Genomic DNA, 24,976 nt, shown 5'->3' with positions numbered 1-24,976 from the left:
ATCCCGGGTGGGGTGGTCTTTTTTTCCTGCACATTTTCAAACGGAGGTTTGGCTGGTGTTCTGGAGGGATGAAAGTAGGGCGCATACGAAAGGGTGGGGACTGGAGCTGGGGCAGAGATGTGAATGGAGCTGAAGTATCGACGGAGGCAGGACAAATGGTGCGAGGTCCCACCCAATGCTGCTTGCAGCATTAATTTTATGTTATTTTTTTGTACTAAAATAAAGAGGAAAATTTGGAGTCATTATTTATAGGCTATTATGCCAGTATTTTACTTCAGAACACAGTTGGGTTTTATTTGGCCCCTGAACTAGTTCGACACCCTTGATTGTTAACATCTTTAGTGTAATTTTAGTATTTTATAAATTCATCCCACAGGCCACATCAGACCCTTTGCTTGGCCAGTTTTGGCCCGCAGGCCGTATGTTTGACATCCGTGGTCTAGGATATCAAATATAACACATGGGTTCTGCTTGCGTCCATCCTGCTCATACTGTGTGTGTTCTGCTTTAAGGTTCATGTGGAAACTTAAGGTGAGTGTTTGTTTTCTTCACATGTATTCGTTGGGTACATCTCCGTGTGGTCCTGAAGGCCCCAGACTGAAATGATTCAGTACAGTCGAGTGCACTGTCACACCCCTTATAATTACACATCGTTTTTAGATGCTTTCCTCATTTATTTTTCATCTTTCAAGATGATGTGCCTTCGAGCACACTTTAAATTCAACTAGGAGAAAAACTTTCTTCCATAGCCTGGAATTCTTCACACAATATTCCAGACTTTTCAAGGTCTGGAAAACAGCGTTTCAAAATTCCATACTTTTTAAGACTTTCAAGACCTGCATAACCACGTGTTTGTAGTTTTAGAGGAAACTGCCATCTGATGAGTGTCATCTGATAATGCTGTGTACAGAGCTGGAGCACCCCGCCCCCCTCCCCCAAATAAACGTGATTAATAATAGATGGTGTTTTTGTTTGTCAAATTATGAATGAGGTAATTGCTGCAATCCAAATGTGTTACTCGATAACCTCTCACTGGTAAAGAGCTTCCCCACCTGCTACTGTTTCAAACCCACAGCAGCAGCTGATTGTGCTGTTGGCTCATACGATGATGGATGGTGTGGATGTCTGCTTTTCTGTTTTTACTGGAAAGACAGGAAATGAAACATGACACACAATAACAAAATTCCAAAGGAACAGAATTGTAATATAAGGTTCGCTTGTTCATACTGTCTTAGGGTGACCATATTTTGATTTCCAAAAAAAGAGGACACTCGGCTCCACCTACAGATACTTGATCACACACTATATAAGTACCGTAGTATTCTGGACAAAGCACCTTTAACCCCACTGAAAATATTTCAGTGAAACAGGCTGATTGGAATTCTTTTATTGTTCTAGTTGTAGAAGTGTCATAAAAGCTGCTGTGTGTTTGTACTTGTGTCCTCTTTTCAGTTCATATTTGTTCAGGTTATTCACATTTTATTGTTAAAGGATAGTTTGTTAATGCAAATAGTTTAATAATTTAATGTTTATTTGTTTTTTTTGTATTATTTATAGACATGCTATATTTGCAGAGGGGAGGAGTCCCAGGCATACCAGGTTGTTTGGAACACACAAGGGTGGTTACCCAGCTGATCCGGGAGGCAAAGGAAATCCGAGGAAACTTGGCAGTCCTTTGGCTTGACCTTGCCAATGCCTACGGATCCATTCCACACAAACTTCTGACAACAGCTTTGACAACACCACGTTCCAGAGAAGATCACCAAACTCATACAGGACTACTACAGCAGTTTCAGTCTGAGATTCACCTCTGGGACAACAACATCTGCACGGCACCGCCTGGAGAAGGGCATTGTCACTGGTTGCACCAAATCAATGGCACTGTTCGCCCTAGTGATGAACATGCTGGTCAAGGCAGCAGAAGTGGAATGTGGGGGTCAGTTATCCAGATCCAGCATTTGCCAACCCCATATCCAAGCCTTCATGGATGATCTGACGTTCACAACAAAATCAGTGACAGGGTGCCGGTGGCTCCTCCACAAACTGGAAAGCATCATCACATGGGCAAGAATGATGTTCAAACCAGCTAAGTCCAGGTCCCTGGTCCTGAGGAAAGGGGGAGTGGAGGGCTAACACCGCTTCAGCTTGGATGGAGTCCCCATTCCAACAGTGTTAGAGAAACCTGTGAAGAGCCTGGGAAACATGGGTGTTTTTAGCCCATTTTTGGGGGTGCTTCAGCACCCCTAAATTGATTACCAGCACCCCTAAAATATTTTAAGACTGCTGAAATTTTTATTTTCTTGTTTAATTCATGTCCATTCTTAACATGCTAGAAAAATGTCAAAACCATACACAGTACATGGCTGAAACATAATATTTTAACAACAAAATACAGCCCCCCCCCCCCCACACACACACACACACACACACACACACACACCTTGTCTCAAAAATGGTTTGATCCTCCCCGTCCCTCCCCCCTTTCCTCAATTCAGACTCTGAGCGCTTCACAGGTATAGATGAGTTTCATGTGATGTATACATACGTTAAGTCTTGGAGGCAGAAGTCACGCTGAGTTTGTAGCGTGTTAAACAGTGGACCTGCTAAACTCCTGTGTGCCGTTTATTACTTAGCTTTCACCAATTATAAGTTAGGCATACAGACCGCTCGGTTCCATTGGTGGCAGTGGTGGTTCTGTTCTGCCGACCGCTGTTTATAGTTATTACTGCGGTAAGCGTAGCTTCTCAGTATAGTTAGCCTGCGTGCCTGTTGCGCTTAGCGGCATGGAAAAAAGAATTGTCATCATGTGGTACAGTGATGAAGACAAACCTACCAGGAGGGCTTCCCCTGGCCTATCACCCTATAGAGACAGACTGATTGTGGATCCACCTGCTCCCTTTGAGTTTCCTCAGCTGGGTGAGGCAGCTGGAAGTGGTAGTCGGAGCTACGGCAGGCAACACCGGTGAGTTCAGCGGGGAGCCAGTGACAATACTCCCCACCCGTCTGTGCAAGTCTGCTTTTCTACTATGGGACAGCCTTCCCAATGCGGTCAAGTCAAATTATGCGGCCATGAAAGAGAAGATGGGATCGGCTTTTGGACAGAGACAGTTAATGGACCGTTTTAGAGCTAACATTTCGGCTTGTTCATGAGGTCCGGGGGAAAGCCTGGAGGTGTACGCAACTGATGTGAGCCGGCTGGTAGCTGGCACTTGTGTTTTTGCCTTCGAGTTGCGTGCGCATCACTGTTGTTAGTAAACAGTGAAACTCATCTATAGAGCAGTGTGCGCAGGCACTGCCTTCCAGAGTTGGGAAATGGTAGTGGTGTAAGTACTTAGTGTAAACCAGGACATGTGACACATTTCTTTATTTCAGCCACTTAACACATTATTATCATCACCAGTCCCTATTTTTGCTGCATTGAAACGTAGAACACTGTTTATGTTGTTAGGCAGGAGTTAGCTGATGTTTTTTCCAGCTAAGAAATGTTCCATGTGGTTCAGTCCACCTCTGTCTGTTTGAACTGGACTGAGAGAAGCTGCTGTTGTGTCTGTGCATGTGTTCAGATTAAAGACAAGGTGCTACTGACTTTATCTGACTAGACGTCCATTAGATCCTATTGTTTGTGTGTGTGTGTGTGTGTGTGTGTGTGTGTGTGTGTGTGTGTGTGTGTGTGTGTGTGCAGACAGCCAGCCTCATCATGAACGTATAATTGTTTTATTTTGTTTTGGTTTTTTTTCTAAAAATAAAAAAGAACCAGATTCAGGTATGATTCTAAGATCAACTCATGTAACCTCATTTTCCACAGCAACCAAATATTCTATTACAATGATATTGTAAGTTGAATGAATGTACCAGTTTATATGTCTTATTAGATATAAAACACATTGTTTGGTTATTTGCCTTTTGGTTAAGGCACAAAGAGAGAGAGGAGAGCAAAGAGATGCTCAATATATACACTGGTCTACAGTTTATAGAAGTTACCTGCCTCAGATTAAATGTGCTAAATGTTACGTATTTTAATCAGATTAATTGGAAAACAAATGACAAAAAATGGTTTGCTGATGTTTTGACAGTAAATGATGGTGTGTTCTTCCACATATATGTTGGTTTCTGTCCATTTGTAAACAGATTTATAAATGTTCCACTGATAGAACCTGTACAGATAATGTATTGTCATGTGCAGACAGTGTTTTGAAGTAGATCTGGTAGATCTGACACTAATATTCCTCTGGAATTAAACCCATTCTCTTGTGTAGGCCTATATATATATATATATATATATATATATATATATATATATATATATATATATATATATATATATATGTGTGTGTGTGTGTTGAGGAGTTGCTGTATCAAAATGGAGGATTGTCTTCCCCCAGCAATTAGAGTTGGGGTTTATTTCTTTTATGATTCCAATCCATTCCTCTTTTATTGTGGCTCAGCATTTAAATAACTTGTATCAGATTTGATGGTTTAGTCACAGAGTTTCTCATACCCAAAAAAATGTTATGCTTTTCTTTCACAAATGTAGGAATGATGGTCCAAAACTGCGTTAAAATGTACAAAACAGTGAAATTTCTCCTGCCTGGCCAGGCAGCACTCTGGGTGCTCAGCAGCCCTTAACCTCTGATCCTAGAATCGCCCCTGCTGGGGAAGATCTTCAATAGCACCCTGAAGGGTAAGGCATCATTGCAGCCAACCCACATGGAGCTGAAGACCTGGCTATCAGCAGTGGACAAGTCAGGCCTCCCGGGGAAGTTCAAGGCATGTTTTTATTTTACTGTAGATCATATCGGTCTGTATGTGGAACCTGAACTTAGACCAGTTTGACATCTTTGACTCTTAGTAACTTCAGTATCATTTTTGCTCTTTGTAAATCCATACTGTGGACCAGATTGGACCCTTTGGTGGCTGGTTTTGGGCCATATGTTTGACACCCCTGCTCTTGTGTGTCTGTGGACAGGTCTGTCCATATCCACATCCACAGGCTGGTGTGGATCAGTGTCTTTCACTGTCCTAATGTCCAGTATGTCACTGAAAAGTCCAAAGTCTTTTCTTCCAGCTGATCTGAACATTTTCCAATTGCGTGAACAGCGATGGACATGGAAATTGTGCTTGCGCTGATACATATACATTTAAAGAGTTTTTCCTGTGAAAAATAATGAAAACTGGACATTTTTGCTAATTTATAAAAACTTCCGGACACTCCGGACAGGACGTGAAAAGAGGACATGTCCAGGCAACAGAGGATGTTTGGTCACCCTGTACTGTCTGGAATAAGGTGTTGGAAACTTCCTGTTGGCAAATATGAAAATGTAAAAACAACAAAAATCAGTTTTAGCAGCAATTCATCAGCTTGGGGAACAATAACTGTTACCTTTGAAATGTAAACAGATTACATCACAGGGCATTTGTCCTCCTGTTCGTGCGGTGTGTGATTGAAGCTTCCATACCTGCTTCAAACCTTGAACAGAGAATCACTGCTTTAAAACTTGCTTTGGTGCAAAAAAGAAGTCATGTGATAAATGATAAATGCAACAAGTGCTTCATTGGCTGAATGAATCACCTGACTGATTACTTCCGCCAAGGAGGTTATGTTTTTGCCAGGGTTTGTTTGTTTGTCTGTCTGTCTGTCCGTTAGTGTGCAACATAACTCAAAAAGTTATGGACAGATTTTGATGAAATTTTCAGGGTTTGTTGGAAATGGGATAAGGAAGAAATGATTAAATTTTGGTGGTGATCGGGGGTGGGGGCGCCCACGGGGGGGGGCGCAGACCAGAAAATTTCATCAAAATCTGTCCATAACTTTTTGAGTTATGTTGCACACTAACGGACAGACAAACAGACAGACAGACAAACCCTGGCAAAAACATAACCTCCTTGGCATGGGGGGGCCCACGGGGGGCGCCACTGATCAGCCTTGGCGGAGGTCTGCGCTCTCCAAGTGCTTCTAGTTTGTGTATATGTCCAATGGAAAAGTGACCACTGAAGAGTCTGGGCTATGACAGCAGGACACAGCCTGTTTAATATGTAACATAGGAACAGCAAAGTTCTACAACAGTAAATGTCAGTTCTGCTCTGGTTTATTTCAGGTCAAGTCTATAAATATATACAGACTTGTGCGTATAGATATAATACTTCAGCTAGAATCAAACTGCATTTTTTTCTACAAATAACTTATGAAGCTGCATGTCTTAGACAGACCATGCCTCTCAAACGACCAGGGTCAAGAATTTAGTTTTGTTCTTTTTTCCTTGTTAACAATGATTAAACAATTGAAAAATAATAATAATATACAGTTGTTTGTGTCCATCTGATGCAGCCAAACTATTTGAAACACAAAAAAAGGTTGTTGCGTTTTTTTCCCCACAAATGTTTCATGATAATATTTGATAATGATAATAATATTTGTATAAAATTGTACAGGTATCCAAAACCTTTTTTCCTCTACTGTACTTTGATATGCCATATCCATATTTAATAAACAGCCCAGGCCTTCCCATATAGTTACTTTAGACAGAAGGCTTATAAATCTGACTTTATCGCTTTCTAAGTGATGGTACAATTCTGGTAAAACTAGCATGTAAACTCGTGGGGAACCAGGAGTTCTAAATCCAAATCAAATCAAATCAAATTTTATTTATATAGTGCCAAATCATAACAAAAGTTATCTCATGACACTTTACATGTAGAGTTGGTCAGAACCAGACTCTAAGCCAATTTACAGAAACAAGATGTGGTCTTTCTGATGCTGGGCAGAGCTGACTTATGGGAAATAATGTTAGTCCATATTTTATAAGTACTGACATAAAAATTATTTGGTAAATCATTCTTTAAAATTTTAATGACAATTAACATATTAATACCCATATCTAGGGACTAAAGTTAGTAAATGCATCATTCCTGTTTTTAACTTCATTTTCCATCATGCAGTGTGGTACTGCACTTCCTGTCAACCATAATGGGAATAGTAACATGATTATAACCTATTGTATTCAAAATAATTAATATCTCCCTAAATATTTGTCCTATCAACTTGTTGTTTGCACCAGTCTGTTCATTGACCAAAAATACAGAAGTATGACAAACTGCAGCAGTCAGCTGTGTACGGATTTAGTCTGATACCCGAGACACACACACAAACACACACAGAGTCCACTCCCCTTTTCTGTCCCTCCCCCTGTAAACTACTTAGCAACAGGAATTACATCAGTCCCTAATGAATTAAAAATGGAATTTTAAAGAAAAAAAGATATTTAATGTGAAGATTGGACTATTCCTCATTCCTGTAGGCACCAAATGGGCCAGTTAAAAACGTCTACATTTCACAGACAGACAGGCAGACGCTCTGAGACCCTCCAGTATTATGGTACAGATTCAAAGGAACCAAAGTGCAGGACAGAAAGGGAAATGCATGTGTCACAAAGGAGAAGCTGTTTGTCAGGAAAATGCATTCGTTGAACGGTCGGACAACAGTGAGTGACACAAGTATTAGACCTGAGCGAAGCAGGAGACAGGAAGAGAGAGACGTCCACCGTTCTATCTGTCTTGTCATCTTGTCGTCACTATTCTTTTCTCGGTGTGTGGTCTGTGCGCTGCCTCTGTCCTCATCCGTCACTGTCCCCGTCCTAATGCGTCCCCTTAACTCCTCTGGGATCATTATCGTTCCCCTGCTCTCTCTTGCTGCTTCATTTATTCACTCTTTAACTAACTGTGATCCATTCATCGCTGGTTTCCACCGCCGTGCCTTTCTCTCTCTCTCTCTCTCTCTCTCTCTCTCTCCCCTCAGTCTTCCACATGCTCGCTCGTCCTTTCATTGGTCTCTTCCATCTTGTCTCATGTGGTTCAGTCATCAGCTCACTCTGTGGCGTCTCCTTCTCTTGTTCGAAGGAGCCTTTAGCGCTGAAAGATTCTCTGGTCAATTTATATCACTTTAGGGGGGCTTTCATTTTCTTTACAACTCCTGTCCCTCCCTCTCTGTCATGGAAGATATTCCATTCACTTTGGTAATTTATGTCCCTCCTTTGTCTTTCTTTGTCTCCCTCATCACATATTGTCATTTCAGCTCTTTTTTCTCTTTTCAGGTGTTGATGTTGAATGGCCTCTTCTTTCTTATTCACTCACTCAAATACTCATTTTAATCAGTCACTCACATCACAGCTGCCGTCTGGACCATTTTTTACTCCAACCAGATTCCATCTTCAACACCCTTTGTGTTTTCATCCACCCATGGTCTTTGTGTTTTTTTGTATCTTAATTTATTTTTGATCACAAAAAGGTCTAATCCCAATTCACGCCTTGGCCCCTCCCCCTTAGCCCTACCCCTCCATTTTGCGTGGTCATGTGAAGGGATAGGGGTGTCCCAATTCTCAATGAGTCATAGGGGAGGGGCTAAGGGGGAGGGCTGTTTGGCCTTCAGAACAGAGATTTTTCAGGACCACACTACAAACGGAGGTACGAGAAATTTCCCATAATTCAGTTCCAATCATCAGTCAGGTGGAGGTAAACACAGCAAAAAAAAGTGCAGCAGTGACCAAAGAAATACACAAATGTACGGATTTTATTCATAAACAGCTGAATCATTTGATCGCCCATTTAATGCTTATTCAATGTGTTAACAGTAATATAAAACTGTAAATAGTTCTAAAAAGATTGAAAAGGTTTTATCTGACCTCTGACCTTTTACTTTATTTGAATTGATAATTATTTATGTTTTATTGATTCTGTTTTAATTGTGTGTTTTTAACTTGTCTCTGTTTCTTTTTGTAGAACACTGGATTTCCCTGTGTATGAACAGTATTATGCCAATAAATCTGCCTTATCTTGATGTCTCCGTAATTGAACAGCTGATACTGGTGAACTTTCCTCCCTGTCTCTGCTGTATTTCTGCCATTGGTCCCAAACCCATTTCCCTCAAATCACCACAATGTCACTGGATTTGATTTCAGTACATTTGTACTATTTACATTTCGCTTATATATTTTTTTCTACATTTTGTATATTTTTCAAAACTGGACCAAATTTTGTTGAATCCCATATGATAATAAAGATGTATTTGTTGCTATTCTGCCTCTGGTGTGTGGCCAAGTGAACAGGTTTATATATTACCTAAGGAAGGCTAAGCTAAATGCTAAAACTCACCCGTTTAGAGCTGTGTCTGGCAGTCAGAACAACAGCAAAGCTTACATTTTTCATCACTTTGTGTCTTTCACTGATGCAACGTTGTGTCTTACAGTTTCTCATCCTCAACCCCTGGTGTTTTCAAAGCCATGGGATCACTCCAGTGACCCCTAGTGGTCACATATATTCACGTTTACACACCAGTCAGTGGCTGTGAATAAATTGAGTTCACATCCCTGCAAAACAATCAGAACCTTTTTTTTTTTTTTAAATATGCTCCTGAAACTTTTAGGTCATATTTAAATATTTTAAATTGTAGATATAACGCCTCTGAACAAAGCTTACTCTACCATATTTATTTTATACAAAGCTAGGATACTGACTTTTATCCTGAAAGTCCAAACCCAAGGATGCAAATGAAATCAGTAAGACATACATGAATAATAGAAACTACCCCAAGGTACCACACAACAGACCCACTTGGCCTTGGTTGCTATGGCAATCCAGTACTATGGCACTGTGTTGAGGTAAAATAACTTGAGAGTGAAACTGTATGTTTAAGGCAGATCAGGGTTTAACAACCTGAACTGTTCACAGTAACTTTGGCTTTAAATATACAAAACCCATGATTCAAATATTCTACTGAGGTACAAAATCCACAAAACCGCACAGTTAGTTCTGCATTGAATTCAAAGCAGAAAAACAACTGGATGTAATGAAATGATATCAGTAAAACAATGACAGTTAAACTATGATAAACAATTTTCAGATAATACTATGTTTTACAATATGTTCATTTTGAGTGTGTCTACATGGACCCCAGTATTCCACTAATAATGTGAATAAAAATACTCTGGACTGGACTGGTACCCAGTGTTGGGAATAACGGCGTTAAAAATAGCAGCGTTAAAAATAACAGTGTTAAAAATAACGGCGTTAAAAATAACGGCGTTAAAAATAACAGCGTTACTAACGCCATTACTGTTTTCCAGTAACAGGTAATCTAATGAATTACTATTTGAAATGTTACAACACCGTTACCGTTACCTGCAGTGAAATGTGGTGCGTTACTATGCACTGATATCTAACAGCTGTTATCCGTCCTGGCTCGCTCAGCCAGGCACGAGAGGTGTGACGTTCGCAGACGAGTCGAATCTTTTGAACGGCTCTTTTCAGTGTGAGCCGTTCGTTTACGAGCCGTTCTTCCATTCAGATTACCCACACTGCCTTCATGCTTCACCTGTGTGTCCATGAGTCTGAGTTGTCCACGCTGCCTTCACCTGAACCACTAATGACACGTCCGGGTTTGAGTTGTCCCAGCACACCCCATTCACTTGAACGCAGCTACATGCACAGCTAACTTAGGGGAGGACTGACTGGACTGAAGACATTTACCACTGGATCAGGAAGGAGTGACTGAAAAAAGTGCAGATGTGGGATTAACTGGAGGAGCATCTTCTTCCTGTAAATGCAGATATGCACTTATGTTTTGGAAAAGCCAGGCCCTGGTGGACCCCAGCCTCATCACAATTATGGTATTCAGTACCTGTCTACTGTTCTACTGTATGTAACTGGCCCGTGAAACACGCTCAAAAATCAGTTTCCTTTTACATATTTGAAGGTTTTTCAAAAGAAGTAACACAATAATTACTTTCCCTGGTAACTAATTACATTTATGAAGGAGTAATTCCTTTACTAATTCAATTACTTTTTTGGGAAGTAACTATAACTAATTACTTTTTTTAAAAAGTAATTTGCCCAACACTGCTGGTCACAGACAGCTGTCTTTCAGAATGAGGTGGTTTGTGTAAAGCAGGGCTGTCCCACTCATGTTAGTTCAGGGGCCACATACAGCCCAATGTGATCTGAAGTGGGCCGGACCAGTACAATACTATTCTATTAATAATAATTCAGACTTTTCCCTTTTTTTTTTTTTCTTTTTTTTTTACAAAAGTTAAATGACATTATAAAATTGTGCAAAACCTGAACAATCATGTACAGTCTGAAATATCTTTTGAAAAAGTAAGTGCAATTTCAACGTTATTATGTCTCAGCTTATTATTAATGGATCAACGAACACATTTAGTAAAAGGCAGAATCTTGTTAAAATTGCACTTATTTTTCTCAAGACATTTCAGGTTGTTCATTTTTGTTGAGGTTTTTCACATTTTATTGTAAAAGGATAGTTGGTAATTGTAAATATTTTCATAATGTAATTTAACTTTTTTCACATTAGACCAAGGAGAACATTTAGAGCTGTCATTATTTACAGGTTATTATGTTATTTTACTTGAGATCACACTGAGTTGTATGTGGCCCCTGAACACCCTGAACTGATTGTTACATAAACGTAGGACTCTCTTTGACTCAATCAGGACAAATAAAAGAATAGCTGGAGTCACAAGTAATGAATTAGCCCTGTATTTATTCACAGTGGAAAGCAAAAAAAAAACTTAAGGCATAGGGCAACAACGTGAAGTCCACAGTTCACTGTGTGGCATCCTCTTCGCTCCTTGAGTGTCTGGTTAGCCAGAGCAGCTAAGGTTCCGTCCTTCACCCTCCTCTCAGCCATCATGTCCAGACTGTCCAGGTCCAGTCCCACCACAGAACAGGTTTTCCTCACCAGCTTGTTGAGCCTGTTGCCCTCCCCAGTCCTAACACCACCCCACCAGCACACTACAGCAGAGAATAGTGCACTGGCCACCATGGACTGGTAGAAGGTTTTGAGGAGCCCGCTGCAGACACCAAACGACCTCAGTCTCCTCAGGAGGAACATCCTGCTCTGGCCTTTCTTGTGCAGACCATCTGTGTTGTCAGACCAGTCCAGTTTGTTGGTTATGTGGACCCCAAGGTACTTATATGAGTCCATGATCTCCACCTTTTCACCCTGGATAGTGATTGGTACAGGTAAACTTGGTTCCTCCTAAAGTCCACCACCATCTCCTTGGTCTTGCTGATGTTGAGCTTAGGGTGGTTCTGACTGCTCCACGCAATAAAGCTCTCCACCAGTCCTCTGTAATTGGAGGTGGCACGATCCAGAGTAGAACCGGAAGTCAGAGGTATAGAGGGTGAAGAAGAATGGAGCCAGCACAGTTCCTTGGGGCACCCCAGTGCTGCTTGACACCACCTCAGATGCACAGCCATCCACCCTGACATACTGCAGCCAGTCCGTGAGGTAGTCTGAAATCCAAGCAGTGATGTCTGGGTGGAGGTGCATGTCCAGCAGCTTGTTTGTCAGGAGGATGGGTTGGATGCTGCTGAAAGCACTGGAGAGGTCAAAGAATGTGACTCTCACAGTGGAATTTCCCCTTGTGGGACAAATAAAGGCATATTTTATCTTATCTTATCTTATCTTATCTTATCTTATCTTATCTTATCTTATCTTATCTTATCTATCCACGTTCTCAAGATGTGACAGAGCCTTGTGTGTGAGGAAGATGATGGCGTCTTCCACGCCCATTTGCTGCCAGTACGCAAACTGCAGGGGGTCCAGGAGGGGAGAGAGCAGTGCACCAGGTGCTGAAGGATGAGCCTCTCAAATATCTTCATGAAGTGTGATGTGAGTGCCACCGGACTGTAGTCATTGAAAGTGCTGGGATGTCCTTTCTTTGGTACTGGGACAATGCAGGAGGTCTTTCATAGGCTCAATATCAAGGAGAGGTTAAAGAGGTGCTGAAAGACTCTGTCCAGCACACACCCCGAGAACCTTTGGGCTGATGATGTCTGGCCTGCTGGCTTTGTTCCTCCTCAGTCTGGAGCTCCCCCTGTGCCTGGCCAATGGTGACGATGGGTCCATGGGAGCTAGTTGGGGGGGGTTAAGTCAGTGTCTGAAGGGTGGGGGCTGTGGAGTGTGGGGGGGCTGTCCACTGGAGATGCTGATGAGCTAAGGGAGGGGGAGGGGGATAGGTTGTTGCTGGTGAGGGGATCAGAGCCTACAGCATAGGTGTGAATGGGTGTAGCAACAGTGGGTGGAGACACAGGTCCACAGACAGAACTCCCACCGGTGTCAAACCTACTGAAGAATAGGTTTAGCTTTGTAGCAAAATCCAGACCACCTTTGACTCCAGGTGTGGCTTTCCCATTGCCTGTTAACTTCTTCATCTCCTTCCCCACCTCTTTTGTGCTGTTCTGACCCATCTTGGACTCTATCTTCTCCTTATAGTTGTTCTTGGCCTCCCTCAGTTTCTTCTTCAGCTCCTTTTGAACAGCCCTGAGTCCCTCAAGATCTTTGGCCATGAACGCCCTCTTCTTCTGTTAAGAAGGATTTTAATGTCCCTGTTGATCCGTGGCTTATTACTTGAAAAACAGCGGACTTCTTCTGTAGGGACAATGCTGTCCTTACAGAATTTTATGTAGTCTGTTATGCAATGAGAGAGACCCTCAATGTCATCCCCAAAGTTTTCTGTGAACACTTCCCAGTCTGTGACATTAAAACACTCCTGTAATGCCTCCTCTGTGTCATCAGACCAAACCTTTACAGTCCTTGTGCTGGCCACCTGCTTTTCCACTATCGGCCTGTAGGTGGTAACCAAGTGTCACCAAGGGGAGGGAGAGAGGAAAAGATATACCCTTCCTTCACGTTGGCATACAGGAGGTCCAGTTTTTTATTCCCTCTCGTTGCACAGTCCACATATTGGGTGAAGTTAGTCAGAGCAGGAGAGAAAGACAAGGTTGAAGTCCCTGCTGATCAGGATGAGAACACTGGGATAAAGCGACCGAAATCTTGCAATCACCGAGTGGATTACACCACCCACGCTGGCTGCAACAGCTGATGGGGATACGTAAACCACCACCATGATGGCGTTTGAAAACTAGTACGGCTGTAGTCCCACTGCCAGGAGGTCCACATCTGGAGAGCACACACAGTCCTTCACAGTTACATGTCTGGGGTTACACCATTTGTTGCTAATAAAGACAGTGAGCCCCCCCCCCTTCTTACCGCTCTGCTTCCCCCGGTCAGCGGATCAGTGAGAAGCCAGGCAGATCGATAACGCTGTCTGGTATATCCCCATGTAGCCATGTCTCCATAAAGCACAGCATGCTACACTCCCTGTACACATGCTGGTTGTCTACGAGGGCTGCCAGTTCATCGGCTTTGTTAGAAAGTGATCTCACATTTCCCATGATGCTCGATGGCAAACAGGGCTTCAGTCTCCTGTCTCTCTCGGTCCTCTCACTTACCTTAGCGCCGTCTTTTTTCCTCCGGCAGGTGCCTCTCCATATCTTCCCAGGTATCCTCTCGGGGGGTATGCCAGCTCCACATTTGTAGCGGAGTAATTCCTCAACAGTGTAAGTGAGCATATCTGATAATAGTACAGCTAGAATGCTGCATTAATTAGTCACAAACAGAGAACAATCGTCTGCGAAAGATAGAGAAAGTTTTGGGTAGAAAGACAAAAATAGACGCAAAAGGTAAAAAAGGGATCAGAGCTGCTGCAACAGGCTGCCGTCACGCAGCACCATCTTGGAAAAAAAGTCTAACAGTATAAAATAGTATTTTCGGTGTTATTTTTGCACTTCGTAAAGCTATCCTGCGGGGCCAGATTAGACCACTCAGAAGGGCATTTATGGCCCGCGAGCCTTATGTTTGACACCCCCAGTGTAAAGCTTTGATAATATGTTGAATAGGAAAATATCATCTATGTTAACACCTGTTTCTCTGTTTCTGGGCATGTTTGACCCATGTGAAGGTCATATGATGAGCTTCCAGGATTGACAGAAATATGGAGGTAGAAAAACAAACCTGGTCTGGGTCAGAGCGGTAGAGAAAACAGAGTGGTGGCACTTCCATAGACTTCCACACATTCTAACTCAGATACATTCATTTGTATTTGTGCTGATCTACCAACTCCAGCTCTAAGTTGATCAGATATGGTCATCTTCCCACTGATCCAGTGTATTTCCTGTATTAGTGACATTACTGTTGTAAATTCCGTTTTCTTTGGTCTGTGTTAGCATTTGGATCCATTTCTATCTTATCCAACTTTTCTGTTGGATTTTCAGCTGTAGTCCTATAGTTAGATAGTTGGACTGGTCCACCTGTTCACATGGAACCACTAGAACTAGAATGATAGAGGTTCTAAGGTAAAGTACCGTTTTAGCTGTTCTGTTGAACCTGGTGGTGTTGGGTTCAGTTTGTCAGCTGAGGTCATGTGATCATTAGTGTCATTTACTGTGGGTACAAATATGGGTCCACTTTGACACTTATTTGATTCTATTTGTCATTTATTAACGTTTCATAATGGTTTCATGTGATGCCTGTCAGTAGTTTTATTTGTCCTGTGCTCATTTCGTAGACCTACTTGCTGTAGTTATAAAAACCAGATGGATAAGTCTATATCAAATGTAAAACTTTTCAAAGTCATAAAGTTAGTCCTTTCAGTGGTCACCCCACTACTCAAAAGCCCAACTGACACAAACATACAGGGTGGGGAAGCAAAATGTACAATATTTTGAGGCAGGGATTGAAAGACAGTGTATGACCAATTAGTTTATTGAAAGTCATGAGAATTTATTTGCCACAAGAAAATTTACATATTAGAGAATGTTTTTATTCTATTTGTCCTCCTTCTTTCTCAATAACTGCCTTCACACGCTTCCTGAAACTTGCGCAAGTGTTCCTCAAATATTCGTGTGACAACTTCTCCCATTCTTCTTTAATAGTATCTTCCAGACTTTCTGGTAATAGTTTTGCTCATAGTCATTCTCTTCTTTCCATTATAAACAGTCTTTATGGACACTCCAACTATTTTTGAAATCTCCTTTGGTGTGACGAGTGCATTCAGCAAATCACACACTCTTTGACGTTTGCTTTCCTGATTACTCATATGGGCAAAAGTTTCTGAAAAGGTATGGATAATAGTGTTAGGTATGATTATGACATCAATATATGTTTGGTTTCAAAACAATTGACGGAGTGCCTGCTGAGAAAAAACAACTAAATGTTCATTGTAAATTTTGCTTCCCCACCCTGTACATACAGTAGTGACCCAACGGTTGGAACTAGACTTGTGTGTGGTTTATTTGGATATTTTCCATGCAATAATGCAGTGGAACTATTGAGGCTTACATGAACCACCTGATCACCATAGCAACGACATCAAAGCGTGTTGCAATTTTCTCTCAATTGCTCTGGTCTGGAGCTGAAGTGTTTGGTGGAGGCTTTTGAACATTTAAAGCTGCAGGAAACAAAATCAGGGCAAAAAGTGCAAAAAGGTTTAAATACAAATAAATAGACAAATACAAACTAATTCTGCAGATCTCTCCTTCTGGTCCAAATTAAAAGACTAAATATAACCTATAAATATAACCTAAGTATGACCTGACATTATTTTATGCAACTGTGGAAAAGCCACCGTGGAAAAGCAGGAGAATCCTGTCTGACCGAACCTGAACAGCACCTGGAAATTACAGCAGTCTTTATGTTTTAAACGTCCTACCTGTCTCAAAACAAAATCAGTCCAGAGAAAGGAATGCAGTTATTTTTTCCTCTCAGACCACTGATTCACACTATGCTAAAGGGAATTACAGAATTTTTTTCCAGTGAAAGGAAATATTAGGCCTGTAACGGTACACATACCAAACCGAACCATTTCAGTACGCACCGGTTTGGTTCGGTACACAGCTGTACCCAAATGGCACAGTGTGTTGAGAAAAAGAAAAAGGAAGGAAAGACATTGGTCGATGCAGAACAAACACACACACACAGATACACAAAGTGGCCTAAACATTTTGTTCGCTGTCCTAAAATAAATAATTTGGTTAATTTTGTTGTGAGTGTTTCTCTTCAGTTTGTTTAAACAGAATACCAGTTTGCCCTCTTGTTAATGTTGCACTTCATGTGGAATTTTTTTGTTATTTTTCTGCAGAATGTGAACTGACAGAATTGTGATTTGATTTTTGCTGTTTGTTCAAAACTACCTTTCAGGGAAAAGTGCAATATTAATCTTTAAAATACATTTAGTAATATTAATAATTTATTTGATTTTCTATTTGATTTATAGCAGCAGAATTATGTTATTCCTGTTTTTCTATATTCTATTGTCTCCAAAAATTGGGGGAAAAATGTTCAAAAATTCATAATAAATGCATTAAAGACATTTTGAGGGGTTTTCCTGCTTCCCATACCGAACTGAACCGTGGCTTTCAAAACCGAAAACGAACCGAACCAAAAATTTTGTGTACCATTACAGGCCTAGCAAATATGATTCCACACTACAGCTGTAAAGGCCCTGTCACACCTTGATGATTACTTGGGCCGTGACTGATGACGTTTCACGAGATTGCGAGAACAGAAGAACAGACAGACAAGAACACGTATTGAGAAACAGCCATTATCTCCTGCTGTCGCTGTCCAGAGGGGAGGTGCTGAAACTCTTTGTGTCTGGAAGAGGTGTCCAGAACACGTCACATATGTCTACAGACATCAGTGTGTGTTGGAGATAAGGCTACATCCAGAAGACAACTTTGTCATCCATACACATATGGTTTCCATAAATATGTGCGTCCACGGAAACGGTGGAAACGGTCCAACTGGGTTAAACGGCGTCATATGTATGCCACACCTATATGTGGTGCTGTACACAAACACAGACAGAGCCTATGGCAGGATACACTCAAACCACAGAAGAATGCACTGAGCGTGTGCAGGAGATTCCGTCCTTGGTTTTCTTCTTCTGGTCACATGGTACTATAGTCGTCATGGTTTCCATACAGTGGTGTTGGTCCTTTCCATACACCAACACCAGGGTGGAGCTGGGACATGTTTATGCTCTGGGACCCATTCTCCAAAAATACCATTTCAGGCACCGACAACGCCGGTGTCATGTGACCAAAGGCCCAAACCATAGTAAACTGTAGTTGATTGACATAATGTGGTTGTGGTGTGTACGTAAGTTGAATATAAGTTACACATTGGTTCTAAGCATGTACTCATAGCTTAGAGAAAAGTTTGGGATACACTAGACATTATCTCCATGTATTTCAATTTATGAGTAACATACAAGTAACATGTGTAACCCATGTTGTAACGGGTACAACGGGAACCCAGATGCAGACCGACACTGAGGTAAGAGTTAGAAAAGCTTTTACTGAAGCTTAGCAGGAGTTCAGTGTTACAGTTCACAGTTTTAAACAAAGTCACAAACACAGTCTCAGTAAACCAACAGGGGTTAGGCAAAGGGGGGCGTCGGGGACAGGCAGATAATCCAGGAACCGGAGAGACCGTAGAATCCAGAGGGGCAGTGACTGAAGACAGGGTCTGAGGCGGAAACAGGTCGATACCAGGCGGCGGTCAGAGACGTGGTCTAGGAGGAAGGGCAGGTCGAGTACCAGGCGGCGGACGAAGAGACGTGGTCAGGGGCAAAGGGCAGGTCGAGTACCAGGGCACGGACGAAGAAGGCAAAACCAGGCAGACAGATCAGGCAGGGGATCAGGCAACGGGTAGGCAGGACAGGTCAGGGACGAACAGGATCAGGCACGGAGAATAAGGCAAGAACAACGCTGGAGTGTTTCACACGGGGTAGAAAACAATCTGGCAACGACAGACATCAGAGCAGTGAATATATACACACCACCCCTAATGAGACGCAGGTGCGCTCATCAGGTGAATGGAATCATGATAATTAGGAGGTGTGTCAGGGTAAGAGGTCAGAGAGAGAAAAAAGCAGGGAAAAAAGCAGAGAAAAAAGCAGAGAAAACAGACAGATATGACACATGTGGCACGATCACATAACTCACCTAAAACTTATGGCCTGAGTATGAGACATACACTTTATTGCCAAAAGTATTGGCTCACCTGCCTTGACTCGCATATGAACTTCAGTGCCATCCCATTCTTAATCCATAGGGTTTAATATGATGCCGGTCCACCCTTTGCAGCTATAACACCCTCTGCTTTAGTAGACCAAGAGATTTTGGACAATTTCATGCTCCCAACTTTGTGGTAACAGTTTGGGGATGGCCCCTTCCTGTTCCAACATGACTGTGCACCAGTGCAAGAAGTAAGGTCCATAAAGACATGGAAAAGAGAGTTTGGTGTGGATGAGGTAGACTGTGATTGTGGATCTACCTGCTCCCTTTGCTGACAATGGCCGCCAGAGTTTCCTCAGCTGGGTGAAGCAGATGGAAGTGGCAGTTGGAGCTACAGTGGGCGACACCAGTGAGTTCAGCGGGGAGCTGGTGACAATACTCCCCACCCATCTGTGCAAGTCTGCTTTTCCACTATGGGACAGCCTTCCCGATGTGGCCATGAAAGAGAAGATGGGATCAGCTTTTGGACAGACACAGTTAATGGACCGTTTTAAAGCTAACATATCGGCTCATTCACGAGTTCCGGGGGAGAGCCTGGAGGTGTACAGCTGATGTGAGCCGGCTGGAGCTGGTACTCGTCTTTTTGCCTCCGAGTTGCCCGTGTATCACTGTTGTTAGTAAACATTGAAACTCATCTATGGTGCCTTTATCACAAGCAGACATACTCGCAAATAACAAAACACGCAAACATGAGTCCAAAGAAAAACACAATATAAAGCAACAGTTCTGACTTTCTGGATCCAGATAGCGTGCTTACCAGTATGGCGGTGTAAACAACAATCACATGGCCAGTGACATCAGCTGCAAGTCCTCAATACCAACATACCAAATTTGTCATACATCAGCATACACTGGCTAAGTTGTCAAGGTGAGACAGCTTTAAAGAGGGTGAGATGACTTGATGGTTGAAAGGCTCAGAATAATGAACCTGTCATGAGCCATTGGCATCTGTTTTCAAAGGTGGGGCTGCCATCATATTGGTATTTTTTCAAAGTGAGTGGACATTGGCCAGTCAATTGTTCAGTAGGAAAATCTTTAGTAGGAGGCAACTGTGGTGGATATAGTGGAACACCAAAGTTTACAGATCATGTCCCCTTTCATGCTGTTTGTTTTCCATTGTCTCTTCTTGTCTTTCTGACATCTCTTCTTTAACCTTTTTCGAACTCTACTAAGTTGTTTGTATGGCTCAACCTAACCACATCTCTTAGATTTACCACGACGCTCTAATGGTTCAAAGTGAATGTGTAGAAATAGAAATCTGGATCATCTTGGTCCTCACAAAAATAAAAAGCTGGAAAACAATTGCTTTTGTAATGTTACTGGAGGAGTAGGTGAAAAAAAGAAATGACACATCGATCAAGTGCGTCGAGTATTTTATTGGATTAATGTAAATATATATGGATAAATGTAAATATGTAAGTTGGAATCTGATCAAAAAGGTTTGAGTCACACTGAGGAAACATTTTCCATGTAACATGATCATAGTGATACAGAACAAAACCCATCAAAACCATTGAAATCTATTTAGTTGAGCGCATATTAATTATTGCAGCAAAGGAATGACAGGTATTATGTAAAACTGAGACCAAGAAGAAGAGAAGAAAAGAATAGCCCTGCTGAATCACTGAATGCCTGCACATTTGAACTCATCTCTAACTGGATATTTTTTCTGTCTGGCAGCTCTGCTTTTGTTAGTTCAGAGACCTGTCCTCTGAAAATATATTTGCTGCACAAATCTCTGAATTTTTTTTTTTTTTTTTTTTGCACAGTTATTGTCAATTTTATCCAAGAGAGGAACTTCAACGGTGGGAAGTGTTGGAGGGAGTCATACACACATAGGTCAATAATGACACAATACCTTCAGGAGTTTACAAATGAAACATGTAAAGGCTGCATATGAATAAAACCTGGCATTTTAAATTTGTACATTTGCCTATATTTTTTCTACACTTTGCTCCTTTGAAAAAGAGCCTTTAAGACCTTTTCTTTATACATAAAGAGGGAAAAGGAAGTCAGGGTAACAGAACAGAGAGGAAGAAAGAACTTTTTTAAAATTATAAACTACTATGTCTCCATGCCTTTTAATTAAAATCTTTTTTTTTTTTAAAAACTGCATAAACAGTAAAAATATTTACATTTCATAGTTTATGTCATTTCTGTTGAATATGAAAAGGTGGCAGTGAGGCATGGAGACAGGAACAGCATAGAGAAAAGTAAAGGGTTACAGATGGAAGGATGAGGAATGGGAGATACTGTATAGAAAAAAGCAGGGGGGTTGTCAAGAGGAGACAGAGTTTGACCTGAAGCTATACTGAATAATGGATGGATGGAGTGGAATTTGGAGAGAAGAGGTGGGAGCTGCCATCTCACACTCGCCTTTTGTTTTTCTTTCTCTACAGTCAGTATATAGTGTATACACACACACACACACACACACACACACAGACACACACACACACACACACACACAGTACTGTGCCAAAGTTTTGTTCGTCCTTTAGTTATTTTTGCAGCGTTCAAATGCATATTTATTTCTCAGTCTGTTTTCATCAGACACAACAAGAAATCAAGAAATATGTACACAGCCTTAAAAGACACAGAAAAAAACAGAATTAAATGGGTTAAAGTTAAAGTCAATATTTAGTGTGACCTCTGACCCCATGACAAGAAGCAGCAGAAACTGTTAGAAACATCTGACGTGTTGAATGAAACCTGGAATTAAATATCAGAAACTGAACAAAAGGATTAAAGATGGAAGGTCACACTAAGAAGCTAGAACTAACTATAGAGGCTGTTTTTTTCAGTGAAACTTTTTACTGCTGTTCATACTTTACTGTAGTATGTACAGCAGGGTCAGGGGTCACACAGAAAACTGACTGTAACGTTTACAACCCATTCAGTTCTGGTTTTTGTGTGTCTTTTAAGGCTGAATATATACATATATATATATATATATACATATATATATATATATATATATATATATATATATATATATATATATATATATATATATATATATATATATATGAAAGAGAGAGAGAGAGCAAAAACAAACTGAAAATGCTAAGTTAAATTGACCTATAATGAAATATACCCACAAACCGTGTCTAGTGTTTATAGGTGTTTATAGGTGTATGATTTGTTTTGCTCAGTTCTGACTCAACTCTCATTGAGCTGTACCTGTCAGACTACTCCACTGTGAGGTGTTCCACTCCTGAGCTGCATAGAGCATAACAGCATAACATCAAGTTGGTCAGACACTTTCGTCACAAGTCACAATGCCACAGATGTCACAATTCATGAACACTTTGGAACGTTCTGGATCAACGGGTCGGACAACATGATCCAGTTCCAAGCTCCAAGTTGCCCTGCAGGAGGAATGGGACAACATTCTGCAAGCCACTATCAGTATTCTCCAACAATCCACTTTACAAGATGCCAGTGGTGGATACACTCAGTACTGAGTGCTGTGAACTCAGCTGACCACTGGTGTGTTCAGGCCGTCTTAACTCATGAATTGTGTCCAAGTTGTTAGTGATGTTTATGTTGTTTCGTGCGAGAGCCTGGGTTTTGAATCCTGTGAGTGTAAAAATAACATCCAGGCAGGTCCTTGGGCAATGCCTTGAATGTTATATCCCTTTATCTCAGAATGAGCGATACCTCAAATGATAGAGTCATAATGGCTTGAATGACATGTGGGACAATATGGTCAGCATCAGGTGCTGAGGAACTGGGGTACCAAGACACTCGCGGAAGGTGGAGACTATAACACTGATGGAGTGCTACTACAATAGCAACCTCAGTGAGAGGGGATATGTGGTTGTTTTGAAACCCTACATCTCCACTGACTAGGAAATAGCTACTAGCTCAATGTTTGAATATCAGAAATAACAAAGCCGCTATCACAACTAGAGATTGATCCAAAGTAGAAAGATGCTGCAGCAAGAGGGAGCAAGGCAGTTTGGGGGTGGTTTCATCATCCTCCGAGATTGGGTACCACACCCCAAAGCTTAACGTAAGGGCAGGTGATCTGAGAGAGCAGTCCTGGGAAACTCAATTACCAAGGCAAAGTAACAAAGTACCAGTCTCTGCTGGAGGACCTGAACACTGAACTGCTAACGATCCCTACTACCAATCAGCTGAGGTATACAGCAACAACAGTTGCTCGCCTACAAGATGAACAGAATGAGTAACCAGAAGGAATAGGTCTCTGCACTTCATGAACACTGCTAATGTCAATAATAATAGCGACTACTATTTGGGCCCCACCCAGAGAGGCTAGCCCAAGGCTGGACAGTCCCTATCATGAAGGACCCCCAGAAGGGAACACCATCCTTCTACCTGACCTATAACCTGCCTCAGCACGACATGGAAGCCCTTATCAGGCACCATAGTGGCTAAGTTAAGTAGGCACATGGATCAATGCATGAGCAGAGCACAGAAAGGAACTGGCAGCAACACCAGAGGAGTCAAACACCAGAGGAGTCAAACACCAGAGGAGTCAAACACCAGAGGAGCCAAACACCAGAGGAGTCAAACACCAGAGGAGCCAAACACCAGAGGAGCCAAACACCAGAGGAGTCAAACACCAGAGGAGTCAAACACCAGAGGAGCCAAACACCAGAGGAGCCAAACACCAGAGGAGCCAAACACCAGAGGAGTCAAACACCAGAGGAGTCAAACACCAGAGGAGCTAAACACCAGAGGAGTCAAACACCAGAGGAGCCAAACACCAGAGGAGCCAAACACCAGAGGAGCCAAACACCAGAGGAGCTAAACACCAGAGGAGTCAAACACCAGAGGAGCCAAACACCAGAGGAGTCAAACACCAGAGGAGTCAAACACCAGAGGAGCCAAACACCAGAGGAGTCAAACACCAGCTGTTGGTTGACAGGGCAATCACCTGAGACTGTCAGACCGGGAACACCAACCTGTGCAAAGCCTGAATGAACTACCACAAAGACTATGACTCAATGCCACACATGGATACTGGAGTGGTTAAAGCTGTATATTGTCAACAGGACACTAAGGGCCTGATTTACTAAGATCACAAATAACGGGTGTAAATTTGCTTGCTTGCACTGAAAATGCATGTGCTGTTGATTTGTGTGTCACAGCTGTAGCAATAGTAAGCCAAATTATTTTTAAACATAGAGCGTTGGTCTCTAGATTAATTCAATTACAGATTTATAGTTGAAGATGCCTGCATCTGACTATTGAACCTTAAACGTAAATTAACCCAAACAATAATTTGGAAATCTTGCATAGGTTGATAGAACTTTGTGACGGGACAGTGAACCCATGTGTGAATAATAGTACACAAAGCACAACTGAGGCAATGGATTTATATACATATAAATACTTTATTAACTAAACTAAGACACACAAATAACATAAAGACAAGAGACAAATACAACCAAAGGAGCAGGAGATTATGGACAGGAGAATATGTAAATTAAGTTGGCAGATAGCTATATTCAAGAGATTATAATGTTAGTGAGGTTACGTTGAGGTAAACCTACTTAACTTGGAATAACACCAACTCAGATAAATCAGGAGCAAGTTTTCTTACAAGTTGTTGCGGTGCGGATGCAGCAACTGGCACGGCCTTGACGGCGGATGGATGAAGTCTTCTGACGTAGTTCGAAGCAGGAACAGGCTGTGAAGCGACGTGCTTGCGCTGGAGGCCTGAAGGTCTGAAGCTCTGAAGTTCTGAAGTTCTGAAGTTCTGCTGGCTGGAGGAGGTTCACAGCTGGCTCTGGCAGCTGGTTCTGGAAAGCTCGCCAGGAGAAGATGGAACAGCTCTGAGAGCCAAGGAGATGGTCAAGACTCCTTGGAGAAAGCTCTTTGTTCTTAGGTGAGAGCTCAGAAGAGGTGGAGAAAGCTCTTCTCTGTGAGAGCCTGGGAGAGGTGGAAAAGACTCCCGAGATGGAAAAGACTCCCCGGAGAAGTTGGATCTTCTTCCTTTATAGTTTGGCCAGGGGCCAACCCATTCCATCCTTCTCGTACATATTGATGAGTTATTGATCTCTTTGGGCCG

The sequence above is a fragment of the Sphaeramia orbicularis genome, chromosome 11, assembly GCF_902148855.1.
Source record: "Sphaeramia orbicularis chromosome 11, fSphaOr1.1, whole genome shotgun sequence".
In the NCBI taxonomy this organism is placed as follows: domain Eukaryota; kingdom Metazoa; phylum Chordata; class Actinopteri; order Kurtiformes; family Apogonidae; genus Sphaeramia; species Sphaeramia orbicularis.
Note: the sequence above shows the minus strand (reverse complement) of the source record.